General features: G+C 43.6%; 1 protein-coding gene across 3 annotated transcripts in view; it reads right to left on the bottom strand.

Annotated features, from left to right (window-relative positions):
- USP6NL (USP6 N-terminal like) overlaps positions 1–17,714 on the bottom strand; it is a 178,986-nt gene extending 161,272 nt beyond the window's left edge. Inside the window, exon 1 of one of the 3 annotated variants that reach the window (XM_058191099.1) lies at positions 17,514–17,714. The gene's annotated coding sequence lies outside the window, so the exon portion shown is untranslated. Of the gene's footprint in view, positions 1–13,669; positions 13,838–13,990; positions 14,242–17,513 lie in introns of those variants that run through there. The other 2 variants (XM_058191097.1, XM_058191098.1) reach the window with 2 other exon arrangements.
- Positions 17,715–17,719: the final 5 nt, after the last annotated feature.

Genomic DNA, 17,719 nt, shown 5'->3' with positions numbered 1-17,719 from the left:
AAATATCAATTATCTATACACTACTAAAACTCTTGTATCTGAAGGGTCCTTGGTGTTCTCTGAGCTTGGTTTTTTTTCTTGCAGATGTTTCATGAACCAAAGTAGATAACATTCTCAGTGCAAACCCCTCTCCCTTCTAGCACTGAGGATGTTACCTAGCTGGGTCATGAAACGTCTCCAAGAAGAAAACAACCAAGCTCAGAGAGCACCAAGGACCCTTTATTTCAACCCCAAGCTACAGATATTCTCTTTTATTGGTACTTTTGTATGTATCTGTTAGTAACCTTCAAAATGGAGCATCATAGGGCAACAATTATTGAACCAAGGTAGCTCAAATGGGCTAATCTACAGAACGTTGGGACCCATTGCTGCTGTGAGAATAAAATTTGGGAAACAACACAGTCAGACGCAATCGTGTGATCCTCACTTCCAACACTCCCTGACAGTTTCCCCACAAGTCAATGGAGAATCCAGCAGGGAAAGTCACAAATTGCTTCGATAAGTCTTGCCGACCCGCACAACCTCCCCAACCCCTCTGTGTTGTGGTCCGCCAGCAGCCTGCGGAGCTGGCAACGGAGTCAGACAGCGATGAGGCTGAGGAAGAACATGGGCCAGTCCTGGAGGCCGGAAAACAAAGTTGATAGCCTTGTCTTGCTGCATTTATTTCTTGTCGGCGTCTTCTGCTTTTGAACTTTTGCCAAGAAAAGCCTTTGTCAGTTTGCCTAATTAAACCAAGGTTGGTGATAAGACTGAGGAAGAATTGGTGGTTGGTGATAAGTGTTAGGAAGAATTTGCTTTGATTTAGTTTGGATGATGCTGAGAATGAGTTAATTCTCAGTTGTTCTAATAAAGTTTGTTTTTAAACTGACAGAGTTTACTACTATTTTCTTGGGCCTGGGTCGCAACACTCTGTGCTCATACTGCATCAGCCACCTCTACCCTTTCCTGTCCCACACACGACCCCTCCCCGATCTACACAGCAATTCTCACACGTGCACACCGACCCAGCTCCCGACTCCCACCGCACCCATGCATGCTTGACCCACGTGGCACCTCCCCACACACCCTTCCCAACCTGTGCCACATCCCTTGCACATCCTCACCAACCTACATGGCACTTCCTGCAGTCCCATCCCCCCATCACCCCTTCCCAAATCATCACATCCCCATGTATCCTCGCCAACCAGCATAGCACTTCTTGGGTCAGGGGAAAAAAAAAAGAGCGAAATTCATGAACCAAATGTTTGCACAGAATCTAAGCAATGCAGCTTGTCCTTCTGGCTTGGTGCGGGGGGAAAAATGCAGTCATTATGGCCCAGCTATCAGAACCCATCTCTGTTGTTGAGCCATTAACATCTGCAGAGACGGCCCTTCTGAAAATGCCAGGCGTGATAGCCGTGCCATTTACCAGACCACATTTAATGCTGCCCTCGTTATTAACATCATATTTAAAAACCCCATCACTGGTTTAAGCAAAGAGAAGCATTCCTGATCTTTGCCCATCGACCCGTCTTGATTTATTTGGAGTCCAACCTACCTTCATTCTCCTGGAAAAAAAAAACTTTCTCAATCTCTGAAAGGCCTCTCAATCAGTTCATTGCCCCCAAATCGATACAGCCAGTTTGTTCCACTTGGACACTCGCTCGTATAAGAAATGTACACTGGGAACTGATACAACTTCACCACCCGTCTAAATCCAAGCCAGCTAGATTTATGCCAAATCTCTCCTCTCTGATTTCTTACAACTTAAGAATAAGAGGCGAACATAATTATCCACTTCCTTAGAATGCGACTTAACATTTGCAGATCCGAAACAAATCCATGAAAATAGCTGGAAAGCCACCAGGTTTTTCAAACAGAAGGCTGCCTGCCTGTTCATCAACGGCAAAAATTAGCAAAGAACCGTCAACTGATGCAATCATAGGAACAGGGGAAATTCAAAGGCAATACTTAGAAAAGCAAGTATTGAAAAATAACTTTAGATAAGAATAGAATAGAATAGAATAGAATTTTATTGGCCAAGTGTGATTGGACACACAAGGAATTTGTCTTGGTGCATATGCTCTCAGTGTACATAAAAGAAAAGATACGTTCATCAAGGTACAACATTTACAACACAATTGATGATCAATAAGGGTTGCCAACGGGTAAATGCATGTGATCTGTCTACCTATAAGCCTACCAAACTTAAGGAAATATTTCATCTGAGCTGCAAGACACAACTATTTATTAATATTGAGAATTTTGATCTTTAGACTGTCTCCACATGAAGTAAATGAGAAATCTTGTATTAACGGAAACTGCAATAATCAAGTACAGTTCTGGCAGCTGCAGAACTAAATGCATTTTATTCCATTCACCTGTCTGTTTTTTACTCTGCAGCACATCAGACAAATTCTTTAAATTAGGATTTGCAAATATTAGCAAGTGCAGCTTATTATTTAGTCGACTCATTACTACCTATTCAACCGTACTGATTCAGGACTATATATATAGCATTCTCATTTGTACTGGCTTAGAACATGCAAAACAGGTGGTAGTCCTCGACTTCATTTAGTGACCGTTCAAAGTTACAACAGCACTGAAACATGTGACTTATGACCATTATTCCCAGTTACGACCTTTGCAGCGTCCTCAGGATCACATGGTCAAAACTCAGATGGCTTAGTAACTGGTTCATACTTACGACCATTGCAGTGTCCCGGGGTCATGTGATCCCCTTCTGCGACCTTCCGACAAGCAAAGTCAATGGGGAAGCCAGATTCGCTTTAACAACAGGGTTACTCACCTACCAAATGCAGTGATTCACTTAACAACTGTGGCAAGAAAGATCGTAAAACGGGACAAAAGTCACTTAACAAATGTCTCACTTAACAACAGAAATGTTGGGCTCAATTATGGTTGTAAGTCATGGACTACCTATATACTTAGGTTTCTGCTGCCGCTTTAATAGGTTGGATTTTTCTTTGCTGACAAGATATATTTTTCTTTTTTCTCTTGGAGCTTTAGGGGTTTCGGTTTGTTTTCTAAGAAAACAGGCCAGATGTTGCGGTGGAATTTGCAGTGAAAAATTGGAGAGGAATGCTTTAGTTATTTCTAAAGCAGGGGTCTCCAACCTTGGCCACTTTAAGCCTGGCGGACTTCAACTCCCAGAACCGCCCAGCCAGCAAAGCTGGCTGGGGAATTCTGGGAGTTGAAGTCCGCCAGGCTTAAAGTGGCCAAGGTTGGAGACCCCTGTTCTAAAGAATTGAGATTTAAAGCACAATTGCTATTATAACCTATGTGATATACAGGTAGTTCTCAATTTACAACCATTTAGTGACCGTTCAAAGTTATACCGGCCCTGAAGAAAGTGACTTATGACCATTTTTCACACGTACAAAACCACTGCAGCATCCCCACAGCGACATGATCCAAATTCAGATTCTTGGCAATTGGCTCCTATTTATGACGGTTGCAGTCACAAGTGTGATCACATGCAGGATCATGGGATCACCTTTTGCCACCTTCTGACAAGCAAAGTCAGGGCAGGGCAGCCAGATTCACTTACTTACTGAACAGCTACGGTGGTTCACTTAACAACAGTGGCAAGAGAGGTGGCAAAACGGGATAAAAATCACTTTACTGTCTTGCTCAGCAACATAAATTTTGACCTCAATTATGGTCAAGGATTACATATATATATATATATATATATATATATATATATATATATATATATATATATATATATATATATATATATATATATATATATATATATATATAAGTCAAGGATTACCTGTGTATGTTTGCTGCAGAAGAATGCTACCTATTAAAGGCACAATCTCTAGTCCAATGTGGTACCATCTCTAGTCCAATGTGGTAATACCAGAAAAGCCTTTTTACTCAACGAGACTGCTCAGCGATTGAATTAATTCCCATACAGCATTTTCTGTTACGGAACTGTAATTGCTGCTGTAAAAGCAAGTATGTCTTTCATCAGAAAGGTTTGGCTTTTTTTTTTTTTTTTTTGCAAATTGAGATTTTGGATAATCTGCTGGACACTACACAACACCTGCGCCCTGTTTTTGGCATTTATTCTGCTCCAAGGTGTCTTGTCTTGAGCTATAATTTTAACGCAGACGTGATAAATATCCTAAGAGACTTAAACCAAATTATACGATGCTAAAAATGGTTTCTCCTGCAGAGTTTGGCTACCGCAGATATTAATTGCAACTCCACCCAACGTGAAAGCAAGTGCTACTTTAGCTCAGGCGATGTCTCTTAAGCAAAATGTAACTTCCATGGAAGTACTGGACCTTTTATTAAAACAGTAACGTGTAAGGTTTTTTTTTTTAAAAAACGTGTAAGGGTTTTTTTTAAAAAAAAAATACGCACTATAGGTCTTTCTAAAGTTGGGTATAGCTTGCCTTTTAAATCTCCTGAATTTTCAAAAAGCAATCAAAACTCCAACTCAGTAAGCTCAAACTGCCCAAGGAGCTGCTGATCCAATTCTACAGAGGAATTATTTCTGTTCAAAAAGTTTTTATTGGTCAAAAAAGGTTTATACAAATACATATCAGGTATGGTAAATTTTCATTTTTCTCATCCAAGATAAGAATTTTGCTCAAATTTTTTAACACATACAACAGCCATATGGCAAGCAGGTGACACGAAGTAGCTAAGTTTACAAATCTTACATACGCAATAAAGAAGGGTCAAGAATAAACAGAATATCATACAAAAGAGAATAAGGAAAACCAACACAATACCAAATATCTTTATCACTTCCTAGTTTTGGATCTCAGAACTCTGGGTTCAGCCTGACCCAACTCCAGGGCCACAACAGCGGCAGCCGCCACCGCCCCATGGTCTATAACCTCCCCTTCTTCAATTCCTGGGTCATCTGATTCCAGGAGGGCTTTGTGTTCCTCCACGTAGGCCGTAGCCTCCGCAATTGTACTAATTTTTTTCGTAATGCCCTCCCGGAAAATCATCAATCCCTCTGGCATCAGCCATCTGAAGCCTACTCCCTTCTGGTACAATTTGCTTGACAAAAAGTAATATTTCTTTCTCATTTCACGTACCTGTCTGGGAATCTGCCTCAGAATGGCTATCTCCCTGCCCCTGTAAGTCAGTGCCCCACTCCTATGTTTTCTAAGAATTTCATCTCTCGTCTCTCTTCTCACAAATTTGACATGAACCTCTCTGGGAACTGCATGCGTGCGTGCATATTGTGAATTAACTCTATAAACTCGATCCACATCCCAATTCATGAAATCAACACCTCTCCCAAGAAATTCTCCCAACAATTTAGTCACAACATCTCTCAAATCTTCTTGGTCCACTTCTTCCAAATTTTGAAACCTAAGGAAATAAGACATTTTATCCATCTGTAGTCCAAGCACAGCATTGCCTGTCGTCTCCTCTCTTTTCTGCACTGCCGCATCTCACCCTCAGACCTTCCACTTTCTGCTTGTTTTCTGCTGAGACTTGTTGAGTATCCTTTAAATCCTTTTGGATAGTCACAATTTCTGCTCTTATTTCCGTTTGGCCTCTTTGCAAATCATCCAGTTTCTTGTCCATATTGGATAACTTTTCCAGAATTCTCTCCATCTCTCCAGCAGTTGGTCTCTGACCTTTTGCCATTTAAAAAAAAAAAAATTCAAAATCCTCAGGCAAGCACAGTATCCTTGTAATTTCCTCCGGATCCACCAGGGGGCACTCACAGGAGCAACGAGTCCAGAGTACAGTTAGTCAACCAGGAAGCCGAAGGGAAGTGATGTCATCAAGATTCTCATAGTGAAGGCGGAAGCTGGACGCCACCACTGTTCCCCAGAGGAGGGGCCTCAAACCCTCCCTCCTAAATTTCTCCATCACCTCTTCTCTCCAGAGCTCCACAAAACCAGTAATCTTCTTATTTTAAGTTCTCCTCTCTCCAGAATGACTCGTGCTCCTTCCAGCCGCAGGGGAGAAAACCCCCGCACTCGGAGCACTCCACTGCCACCGATATCCCTTCCTTCTCCATTCCTCAATTCTTCTCCGTTCCTGTTCACCACCAGGCTGCTGCAGTTATAAATCCAAAGCCCGGTGTCACGGGCACAGCGGCCCAGGCGACGACCAAAGTAATGGCCGTGGCCCGTGGCCTCCAAACCCCGCCGAGCCTAGGACGCGCCAGCATCGGTCCCCCCAGTCCTGTATGTCGGCTGGGAGACCCCTGGCGAGCCGTCCGTGCGGCAGGTGTCCTTTTCGGAACACCTGGCCCCTAGGGGCCTCGGCGGCGGCCGGATTCGGGCACTGGGGGCAGGAGAAGCCTCCAGACGACCGTTGCCTCTGGACACCGGAAGTCGTCTCCTACAGAGGAATTATTGAGTCTGTCATTTGCACCTCTATAACTGTCTGGTTCGGTTCTGCAACCCAACAAGAAAAACACAGACTTCAATTAGAACTGCAGAAAAAATAATTGCTACCAACCTGCCTTCCATTGAGGACCTGTATACTGCACGAATCAAGAAGAGGGCCGTGAAAATATTTGCAGATCACTCGCATCCTGGACATAAACTGTTTCAACTCCTACCCTCAAAACGACGCTATAGAGCACTGCACACCAGAGCAACTAGACAGAAGAACAGTTTTTTCTCGAAGGCCATCACTCTGCTAAACAAATAATTCCATCAACACTGTCAGACTATTTACTGAATCTGCACTACTATTAATCTTCTCAGTCCCCATCACCAATCTCTTTCCACTTATGACTGTATGACTATAACTTGTTGCTGGCAATCCTTATGATTTATATTGATATATTGACCATCAATTGTGCTGTAAATGTTGTACCTTGATGAACGTATCTTTTCTTTTATGTACACTGAGAGCATATGCACCAAGACAAATTCCTTGTGTGTCCAATCACACTTGGCCAATAAAATTCTATTCTATTCTATTCTTTGAGATCTGAGGTGCTCTCTACTGCAAGGAAGAATGTTATATGCGATAGGTTGGTAGAAGAGCCTGGGATGCTTTGAGAGACAGTGAGAGTGTGTTTTGTTTTTAACCCAATTGTTGTGTTAGGTATGAATGCAGCTCAGCTGCAATTATAATCAGAGTGCCATATAAGCCCAGTAAATAAAATAAAGAGATAGCTGCGATCCAGCAGCTGCAGAAATGATCAATTTACCTCAGTGGCTGGAATTCTGGGAAATGTAGTCTCAACATATCAAGAGGACCAAACAACTCAACTTTTGCCAAAAAAAAAAAAAAGTACTGGATTTTATAGCCAATGTAGAATCCATCAGAAAATAAATGAAATCTCTATCATGCACAACTCCTTTTCACATCCAGGGCCTGAAATAAATCCTCAAATCCTATTCCCCTGCCTCTTTTCATACACATTTCCAGGCATCTTCCATTTAAGTACTGTTCTCAGAAATACAGGCTAGCTATCTTGAATTTACTAAATCATTGTCATTAATGCTTCAAATCTCTAGGAAACAAACCTCCCTTCATTTCTAAATAAGGATTACTCCTATGTATAGTTCACTGCCCATTAGAGGGCCATAAATAGATTCGGCAGCTAATGATAGATTCTCTGCACTTTGAAAACTGTTCCTGCCAAACTTAAGAATATAGCAGAGAACACATTTTTGGGGAGAGAAACATCTGTGCTAATTTAATTCTAATGTGTGTGTTTATGACTTATCCAAAGTTAAATCTATAAAATGAGACCTTTTGTTGAAATTCCAAAATCAATTGCTTTATCAGTGGGAACACCAGGGGTGAAATGCTCCTGGTTCGGACCGGATCGCCCAAGCCGGTAGCGATGGCGGCGGGTGGTTCGGAGAACCAATAGCAAAAATCCCTGCCCCCCCCCATGCCCCACTGAGCGGCACAATCATCAGAGGGGTTTTTTTTATTTATTTTTAAAAAGCATTTTTTCTTCGGCTGAAAAAAATGCTTTTAAAAGTTAAAAAAAAAAAGCCTCTGATGATTGCGCGGCTCAGCTGGGATCATCAGAGGAGCCTTTTAAAAGCATTTTTTCTACAACCTCTTCGGCCAAAAAGGTTGTAGAAAAAATGCTTTTAAAAGTAAAAAAAAAAGTTGCCCACGCCCACCCAGTCACATTACCTCCCCCCCACCAAGCCACACTGACAGAATCAGTAGTAACCAATTTTACATTTCACCACTGGGGAACACCTTTCTCCAGGTGGTCCCATTAACGGCGAAAAATAAGGAAATCCAAAATTTCCATCACTGCATATCAGTGCCCGTCATCCAGAGACAGTTGTGTAGCTGTTGCATTTATGCGCCTGTGAATGTTCCTTCTGGCTGGCGGACTGTCCCTTAGCCCAGGGGTCTCCAACCTGGGCAACTTTTAGTCTGGAGGACTTCAACTCCCAGAATTCCCCAGCCAGCAAAGCTCCCAGAATTCTGGGAGTTGAAGTCCTCCAGACTAAAAGTTGCCCAGGTTGGAGACCCCTGGGCTAAAGGACAGTCCGCCAGCCAGAAGGAACATTCGCAGACATATAAATGCAACAGGACAAGAAGTCGGATCAAACGGTCAGCACGCAAGATGCGCACCTCTGCTCAACCCAGTTGAGATACGAGAGGTGTGCGCATCGGCCCATCTGCAACCTACGCTGATCCATCAGCGTAGGCAAACAGCAATGACTAAATCAAGCTTAACGCTGTCGTCACTTAGGAAAACCTTCTACAGCAGGGGTGTCAAACTCGATTTCATTGAGGGACGCATCAGGGTTATGTCTGACTTTGGGGGGGGTGGCCGGGGGGGGGGGTGAGCTTGACATCACTCATCTCGGGGGCGCCTGTGGCGGCCCGAGCGTTCTGCCAGCAAAAACAGGCTCCCAAACTCCCTTTTCGGCTGCAATGGCCTCCTGCAACCCTCTGCCAGCGAAAATGGAGCTCGGGAGGGCTGCACATGGCTGCAGGCTGGTCCTTCACTATTTCCAGGGTGGCCCCGCGGGCCAAATCTAAACACCCAGTGGGCCGGATGCGGCCTGTGAGCCTTGAGTTTGACTCCCCTGTTCTACATCATGCAGAACACGACATAATGCATCATGTGGAACTCCAGAGACAAGATCTGCCCCCACTTTAACGCTCTTTCACAAGGCCTTGAAGACTCTGGGCCTGGGGCCACCAGAGTGTAACAGAGGCCATCAAGCTGATTTGATTGTGGTTGCCAAAGGGGTTGTGTGTTATTGCTCTTTCATTGTTCCTGCATTGGACTTTTATCTTTGTAAGCTGCCTGGAGTCACCGCCAGCGAGTTGGGCAGCCATATAAATTTTCTTAAATAACTAATCCTGAGGCAGGAACTCTGTAAACCTGCACTCCTTGACATTGTATTTGCTTGGTTTTGGTATTTCTTCTCTCCCCATACCAAGAACATAACTCTCGGGTTATTAACTCATGCTTTATTTACTTACTGAATTTACACAGCTGTCCATCTTACCAAAGTAGCTGTGGGCAGCTAACGAAACATGTGGCTAGGAATAATATAACATAAAAGCCATAAGGCAAACCTTTTTTTTTTTTTAAAGTTGATCAAAGTGCCTCACAGTCTCACAATGTGGTACAGAAGACACATTTTGGGCTCCACTAAGAGGGTCCTAGCGCTTGCTTTTATTTTAATTTTTTTTAACTTAGTTTAGCATGTTGATATGACGCTATAGAACAGAGGTCTCCAACCTTGGCAACTTTAAGCCTGGCGGACGTCAACTCCCAGAATGCCCCAGCCAGCAAACCTGGAGCATTCTGGGAGCAAAGCTAGCTGGGGCATTCTGGGAGTTGAAGTCCGCCAGGCTTAAAGTTGCCAAGGTTGGAGGCACCTGCTATAGAGCACAACAGAACAACTAGATACAAGACAGTTTTTTTCCTGAATGCCATCACTCTGCTAAACAACTAATTCCCACAACACTGTCAAATTATTTACTAAGACTGTATTACTATTATTCTTCTCATCCTTCCTATTACCTATCTCCTCCCACTTTTTTTTTTTTTTTTTTGCTGACAAGATATATTTTTCTTTTTTCTCTTGGAGCTTTAGGGGTTTCGGTTTGTTTTCTAAGAAAACAGGCGAGATGTTGCGGTGGAATTTGCAGTGAAAAATTGGAGAGGAATGCTTTAGTTATTTCTAAAGCAGGGGTCTCCAACCTTGGCCACTTTAAGCCTGGCGGACTTCAACTCCCAGAACTTATGGCTATAACCGTGTTGCTTGTGTCTCTACGATTTATATTGCTTTGTTTCCTAGTATGATTTGCTTACTTATTAGTAAGCTACTGTTGTATCTTATGATTCTTGATGAATCTATTCGTTTTCTTTTATGTACACTGAGAGCATATGAACCAAAGACAAATTCCTTGGGTGTCCAATCACCACTTAGCCAATAAAGAATTCTATCTACCTATGTTATACATCCCCTAGGAGCGCAGGAAAGATTGAAGCAGCTTAAAAATCAAATAAGTAAAGAGCAGCCTTAAATAAATAAAATAACAGAACGTAGAAAGCTGTGCAGAAAAGCCATATCGATCCAGTTCCATTATAATAAATGCAACAGATATTTCAAGTTCCAACTAACACAATATGCTCACTACCCATTCAATAGCTATTTCTAAACACCTTACAAATGAAGCAAGTAGCAAGGATTTCCAAAGACACTCCCTCTTCTCAATTCAGTTTCAATATATTTACATATCAAAGAGTCACAGGGCAAACTGCATCTCCTACCTGCCAAGTCATGACCTTCAGAGAAAAAAATGAAGATCATCAGGTCTTCGAGGTTAAATTACTAACATTTCTATTCAAATAGCAGGTGGCAGCTCCTACTAACCTTAGGGTTGAGTTTAGAAAAAGATATAGCAGTGGACACCTGCAATTGGCAGGGGCTTACACCAACCTTTTTAAGATGTCAGAATTTCAACTCCCAGGATCACCCAAGATGGTATGACGTCCATTAAATGATCTCCAAAATCTCTTCTAATATTTATATTTTATGACTTAGGACAGATTGTTTTTGGATGAGACACCAGCTAGCAATCCCAGGGCCACAAGCCAGAACAGAAAAGCTTAAATGGACTTTCATGAATTCACAAGGAGTCCGGTTCAATTTGAAGGATGCTTTTACCTTTATAGGTAGTCCTCAATTTAGGACGATCATTGAGCAACTGTTCATAATTACCGCAGACCTTTCAAAAGCTACTTACGATCCAATTTCCAAGTTACAATGGCCACACAATGTCTCCTATGTTCATGAGATTGCATTTGGGGCATTTAGCAACTGGCTCAACTTTATGACTCTTTGCAGCAACCTGTGGTCATTTGACCACAATTTTCAATGCTTTATACCACTTTCCAGTAAAAAACACCCACGGGGATTTTCTTAACCACCAGTGTTCACTTAATGACCAGTGTTTCCTTCATAGCCACCGCACAAAAACTGCCAAAAAATCATGTGATACCTCAATTTACGACTACAATTTACAACCTTAATTCCAGTTGTAAGTCAAGGACTACCTGTATTGTTTAACGGTACAATAATGTGCCCTATTGACCCCATGCATGTTAGTCAAAACCAGGTGTCTTACTGGAGCTTCCTCTCTCTCTCCAGGAAACATAGATGAGGCTTCAGAGCAAAAACCACAAAATTAATCTCTTTCAAGCACTCAGAATTAAGCTAAAAGAGTTCTTCGATAAACTTAACACAACACACTCCAATTCCTCTCCACTTCATTTAAGAGCGACCTTTTTTGGCAACAGAAGTTGAAATGGCTGGAAGCCACTCCAAACTTTAAGAAATGATACCGTGAGGCACTGGTGGCTCCTCATTCCCAAACAGCCATTCGAGTCAGCAACATATTCAAAGGAGGGAATAAATCCATATAGGAAGGAAGGACAAAAACATGAACTGTCAGCATCTTTCTAAGTGAAACCAAATAGCATCCAGAGCTAAAATCTCAAATTCTGCTGAGGGTTTTGGGTTTTTTGTTTTTTTGGAAAGGAGCTTCTCCCCCCTAAAGCTAATGGACAGCTTCCTTCCTAAACAAGTAAGGGTATCCAGAGGGTGTTAAGCACTTTTTTTTTTCATTCTCAGAGTCTTTTAAAATGAGAGGGGAGGCACTTCAACTCCCAGAATCTCCCCCACCCCCAGCCATGCCCCCCTCTTCTTCCATTGCCCTGCTGTCAACCCAGAGACCGTCTGTTCATCAAAGGTCCACCTTCCTGCCCAACTTTTCACCTTTTTTCCTTTCCTCCTCCTCCTCGTGAGGAAGCCTTCTCCCAATAAAAGAGAATATTTGTAGCTCAGGATTGAAAGGGTGTGTGGGTGTGTGTGTGGGTGTCCTTGGTACTCTTTGAACCTGGTGGTTTTCTTGACCCAGACATTTTCACGACCCAACTAGGTAACATCATCAGCGCTAGCGGGTTTGCTCTCAGTTTATATTCACTTCTCACAGACGCTTCATGACCCAACTAGGTAACATCATCAGTGCTACAGGGCTTGCTCTCAGATTGATTTTTTTTTTATTTTACCAAAAATGTTATTAATTTTACTACAAACACAAACATATATAACACAAACACATAGTATGTGCTTTCTATTTACATGTCAGTTTCGTTCCACATACTTTCTGCTTTAGGTATTCCCCATTTCCCCCCCCCCCCTTTTCTTATCTTTATCGTCCCTTTAGATCTAGTTTTATTCATTTACAATATTTTATACATTTGTCACTTTCTCTTCTCCACCATTTGTTCATATTTACTTTTCCTGTTCTCTAACCAACCATACCACTTAGTCCATATTTGATAGCATTCTGTCTCTTCCTTTTCTTTTATTTCTTTCGTTAATTTATCCGTTAATAATTGCTCTCGGTTTATTTTATTTTTTTGTCACAACAGTATATATAAGCATAAGCAAGAAATAACTATACGATATGTAAGTATATATATAAGCATAAGCATGAAATAACTATATGATATGTAAGTGTATATGTGTGTGTGTATATATATATATATATATATATATATATATATATATATATATATATATATACATATACAATCCTTATGATTTATATTGATATATTGACCATCATTTGTGTTGTAAATGTTGTACCTTGATGAACGTATCTTTTCTTTTATGTACACTGAGAGCATATGCACCAAGACAAATTCCTTGTGTGTCCAATCACACTCGGCCAATAAAAAATTCTATTCTATTCTATTCTAAGCATAAGCATGAAATAACTACATGAATTGGATACAATCAGAGGGAACATTAGGACAGGAACGGTAGGCCCGCTGGTGCTCTTACGCACTCCTCACTAGCACGGATGACGGCACCTAGTTGGGTCATGAAACGTCTGGCTAGGAAACAGCCAAACTCAGAGCGCCCCAAGGACACACACCCCCAAAATGCCTTTTCCCTCCCCAGGAGGCAAGGGGGAAGGAAAGCCCCCAGCCCCATCATTCCCTCTCCTCCTGCAGAACCAGCCCTCCGACCCCTCCCATCAGAAGCCGACTTCCTCCCCCCCCACTGCCCAGCCAACCCTCCCTGCAAGGCAGGCACAGACCCCCCCCACTAAGTTGCTACTGCTCCCCTCTTTCCCCCAAGACCCCTCTTAGAGGATCCCCTGCCCCTCCGCAGCGCCCCTCCCGCAGCCCCCTCCTCAAACCCACCGTGAATGGAGGGCAGGGGCGCCTCCCCCTCCTCCAAACGAGGAGGGCAACATTCAGCCCGGCCCCACGCCTCCCTGGAAGGGGGAAGGGCCCAATGCCGAAGAAAGGGGCGCTTTCCCCGCCTTCGGCCCGTCCTGGCCTTGGCCACGCCTCCAGGGCCAAGCAGCCCCTCCCGCGACACCCCCCCTTTCCAGGAATGGAACGGTCCACTTTGCCTCCTCCGCCCCTCTCGACACTGGCCGGATCCAAAGCATAAGGGGGGGGAGCGGAGGGTGGAAACAGCTCCTCAGGGGGCTTCTTCAGCTCCCGCTGTCCTCTCACCTCGCCCGCCTTCGGCCTTCACCTCCTTCCCGCGTCTCCGTCCGCCTCCACCGCCGCCCCGCGGTGGTGCTTTTCCCAGCTCAGCGGCCGGGACCTTGGCCTCCAACCAGGAAGTGGCCCGGTGTGACACCTACTCCTCGCTGCCATGACAACGCTCCCCCGCCCGCCGGGCTCGGGCCAAGGAAAGCCTCGGCTCTTGGCCGCACGCCGCCGCCTGGCAGCGTCGAGGGCGTTCCCAAGCCGGGCCGCCATTTTGCATTCCAAGGAGGCTACGGCGGCCGGCAGGGTGCGATCCCTGCTCCCGCGCTTTCTCTCAACCCCTCTGCCATGTTCAGTCAAAAAGCGAGGCGAGGCTCCGCCTCTTGCGCGAAGAGCTGCAGGCTATTGGCTCGGTATGGACTCCAATTCCCAGAATCCTTTTAGCCTGCCATGCCGGATGAGGAAATCTGGGAGTTGAAGTCCACCCTGTCTTAAAGTGACCTTGCCTGAAAAATACTGATCTAAATAAATGCCTCACTTTTAAAAGGATCAGCCCTCAAAAATAAAGTTAAATGATTCTTACATCGGAAAAGCAAACAGGAAGATAAGCTATTCTGGCTAATTTTAGAAAAGGCTGATGTTTCCTTTTGTTTTTGAAATCTTGCCTGAAACTACTTTTGGGGGAAAGTTAATCTTTGTCTTGAGCAGGGGTCTCCAACCTTGGTCCCTTTAAGACTTGGATGAGGAACTCTGGGAGTTGAAGTCCACAAGTCTTAAAGGGACCAAGGTTGGAGAGCCCTGGTCTTCAGCGAAGATGAATATAATCATGATCTGCTTATTTAACCTGATGTTGCATGATACACTCAACCATCAATGGGAGCACAGTGTAAAACACAGCTTTGGATATGGACAAAGGCTTAAGATAAATCATGAACCCGGTCAATTCTTCACACTCTGGTCTTAACAACAATTAATTAATTTGCACACGCGCGCACACACAAAAGTGGGAAATATTGAACAAATGGGAAAATTAGATTGTCCAGGCTTGTTAGCCCTATCACCAAGAAACATAAAGCGGATAAACTCAGATTCTTGCTGCTTTAAAAGGCCAGCTCACCACAGAATATTTACACACTGGCCTGACTACAGGGAAGTCCCAGAGGGGTCTATGACAATTCGCCGCAGGCAACTCACCATGGCCAACTCGCCACAGCCAACCCGCCATGGGATAACTCACTGCGGGAACAAGAGGTACACTAATATCGACGAAATGGTGGAATAGAAACATGAAAGAAAGGATGCAAAAGGAGGCACCGAATGAAATGTGAATGGCCAAAAATTAAACTCATTTTTATTTATTTTAAATAATTAGAGTTGTTAAATTGTCCCACAGCTGGTTGTCCCATGGTGAGTTGGCCATAGTGAGTTGGCAAGTTGGCCATGCCAAGTTGGCCGTGGTGACTTCGCCGCAGCCAATTGGCCGTGGCAAGTTGGCCATGGTAGGTTGGCCGTGGTAAGTTCGCTGCTGCCAATTGGCTGTGGCAAGTTGGCCATGGTAGGTTGGCCGTGGTGAGTTCGCCGCTGCCAATTGGCTGTGACAAGTTGGCCAATTCTGGCCCCAGAGAAAGGCTTACAATTTTCAATCTGGAAGAGAGAGTGCACTTGCGCGGAGCCAGCCACTCTAACAGTGGTTGGGTGATGCATGTATGAATGCCAACCAAAAGATCTGGTAGGTAGGGTCAACAGATTTCAAAGCAGCTAGAATTTGGAATGACTGACAATGAGCAGCTCCCAGATTCAATCAGGGGATCCCAGAGTGGGGAAAACATTTTCAAGAGTAGAAATAAAGTTTCTACTCGCCCCTCCCATATGGAAAGGATCCACTGAATAAAGTCTTATTTCTTTGCCATTGCACTGAAATTGCTGGGGTTTCCTCTGCATTAGAACAGAACAAGGGCACGAAAAGAGGAAGGGAAACAGAAACTCCACTGACCACTAAGGATCGGTGAGTCAGTGAGGCAGGTAAACCTGTATAACCGAAAGGAAACAATACACCTCTGGCCAAAACCTCTGACACCCTCTCTTGGGAAGCTAAGAGCACATTCCAGAAGGCGGCGATGGCAAACCATGACTGACATATTATTTATTCATTCATTCATTCATTCATTCATTCATTCATTCAATTCATATGCTGCCCATCTCCCTACCCAAAGTGACTCTGGGAGGATGAGTAAATAATATTCATTTATTAAAACGATAAATAAAATAAATATTTATTTATATCCAATTTTTTATTTAAATCCAAAAGCCCCCGAGGGCAGGACAAGAAGCAATGGGTGGAAACTCATCAAGGAGAAAAGCAACTTAGAATTAAGGAGAAATTTCCTGACAGTTAGAACAATTGAGCAGTGGAACAGCTTGCCTCCAGAAGTTGTGAATGCTCCTACACTGGGAGTTTTTAAGAAGTTGTCAGATAACGATTTGTCTGAAGTGGTGTAGGGTTTCCTGCCTAGGCAGGGGGTTGGACTAGAAAACCTCCAAGGTCCCTTTCGACTCTGTTATTCTGTTATATTTATATATCAAATCTGGACAACTTTGAACAGTCACTAAATGAACTGTTGTAAGTTGAGGACTACCTGTAAAGAGATAGGTTTAGTGCAGGGGTCTGCAAACTTGGTTCTTTTAAGACTTGTGGACTTCAACTCCCAAAGTTCCTCAGCCAGCTTAGCTGTCCACAAGCTTTGCTGGCTGAGGAACTCTGGGAGTTGAAGTCCACAAGTCTTAAAAGAGCCAAGTTTGCAGACCCCTGGTTTAGTGGATAAAGAACTTGGGGGGGGGGATGGGACTTTGCTCTTTATAGGTGTTGACAGCAGCAAGAATGCTTTATGTACAAAAATGTACATTTAATTCCCACAATGGCTAATTGGCTGGAAAATCTGATGGGAAACTAGCAGAGATGACTAAATTTACTGCCTTAATCAAAAAGGTATCCAACTTTGTTTCTCCTTGGAAACTGCTTCCGAATTTTGTGCTTGAGATGGAGGAAAAATGAAATTCTGACTTTGGGGTGTGTTGGTGTTTTTTTTGATTGGATCAATTTGTTGTTATAGAAATCGCTAGCATTATTTTAATATGTGAAAGTAAAAAGTTGAGGCTATTATCTTATTTATTCTATTGCAATAAAAAGAGTTGTAAGTCAACATTTTTCTTTTTTCCTCTGTACCTTACACTTTTTTTCCCTCTTCTTCCCCCCCCCACTCCAAATTTCATCTGAATTTGATATCTTGATAAGCTGAGTAAAATGGTTAAATGAGCAGAATTTGGTTTGGTGGATAAGGCTGGAAACCAGGAGGCTGTGATTGCTACTTGTGAAAGCCAGCTGGATGACCTCGGGCCAGAGTCCCTCTCCCGCTCTTAATCCAACCCACCTCGCAAGATTGTTGTGGAAGAGACAAATTGGAAGAAGGAATATTGGCAGGGGAACACCGTCTGACGTCATTTATAATAATAAAGGTGGGGTTTGTAAATGTATCCAAGCTCTTACCTCTGGCGTGTCCTGGGAATCCCGCCTTTGCCTTTGAAAGTGCGTGGCTCGTTCTTCCACGCGTGACGCGAAACCGCGCAAGTTTGCTAAGGGACACGCATCTGTTGACTCGGTTCACACGACACGCGCCTCCTTTTGCCCGATGATCGGACCGGGTTCCTCAACGCAAGCTCGCCTGGCAACCACGGCTAGCAAGACGGGAATCG

Source organism: Ahaetulla prasina, chromosome 7 (assembly GCF_028640845.1).
Source record: "Ahaetulla prasina isolate Xishuangbanna chromosome 7, ASM2864084v1, whole genome shotgun sequence".
Lineage (NCBI taxonomy): Eukaryota > Metazoa > Chordata > Lepidosauria > Squamata > Colubridae > Ahaetulla > Ahaetulla prasina.
The sequence above is the reverse complement of the archived record's forward strand: the minus strand, read 5'-3'. Positions and strand labels throughout refer to the sequence as shown.